Consider the following 291-nt stretch of genomic DNA (forward strand, 5'->3'; position numbering starts at 1 on the left):
GAAGTTGTATGTTGTATAGACATACAGCGGCAACACATGTAAATTAAAATTAGCTATCTGAAATAAATAGCATAGGATGTATACATTTTTTAAATGCATCTCTGAGAAAGCTCCTTCACATGTTTTCAACAATAACTAATTAAAAGGGCTAGGGAGAGAGAGGGAGTGGGATGGACGTACTCACAGAGTGACTGCTGACTCATTATGAATGGGTCCAGCACGGGTCAAATGGAGGATACACACGTCTTGTGTATGAAATGTCTGTATTGTCACTGCGCTGCATTTTTATGA

The 291-nt window shown here is 38.8% G+C and overlaps 1 protein-coding gene across 2 annotated transcripts in view; it reads left to right on the forward strand.

The window, feature by feature from the left end:
• bicc1a (BicC family RNA binding protein 1a) overlaps positions 1-291 on the forward strand; it is a 65,623-nt gene that overhangs the window by 36,980 nt on the left and 28,352 nt on the right. The window lies entirely within an intron of this gene.

The sequence above is a fragment of the Etheostoma spectabile genome, chromosome 17, assembly GCF_008692095.1.
Source record: "Etheostoma spectabile isolate EspeVRDwgs_2016 chromosome 17, UIUC_Espe_1.0, whole genome shotgun sequence".
Taxonomy (NCBI): Eukaryota; Metazoa; Chordata; class Actinopteri; order Perciformes; family Percidae; genus Etheostoma; species Etheostoma spectabile.